Consider the following 309-nt stretch of genomic DNA (forward strand, 5'->3'; position numbering starts at 1 on the left):
ACACCCTTCGCCACAATGGGCCTCTACCAGGCTACCGCTGCACACGCATCCCCCTCCTCCAGCGAAGCCACCTCCTCACCGCAGGGCACGCCCCGCCGCCATGCCGGGGCGGCCGTTACCGCGGCAACGCCGAACACTCTCTCACCGCCCCTCAGCCCCTCGCCCAGCCCGTAGGTAACGGATTGAGCCGCTCACCAATGAGGCGGCGACAGGCGGGCACGTGGTGTACGGACCACCAATCCGGCGCGGCCTGCGGAGCAGGGTAGGGCAGGTCCCAGCATGCCCCGCGGCCGGCAGCCGCCCCCAGGG

This window comes from Nestor notabilis, unplaced genomic scaffold (genome assembly GCF_000696875.1).
Source record: "Nestor notabilis isolate BGI_N333 unplaced genomic scaffold, ASM69687v1 scaffold21438, whole genome shotgun sequence".
In the NCBI taxonomy this organism is placed as follows: Eukaryota; Metazoa; Chordata; class Aves; order Psittaciformes; family Psittacidae; genus Nestor; species Nestor notabilis.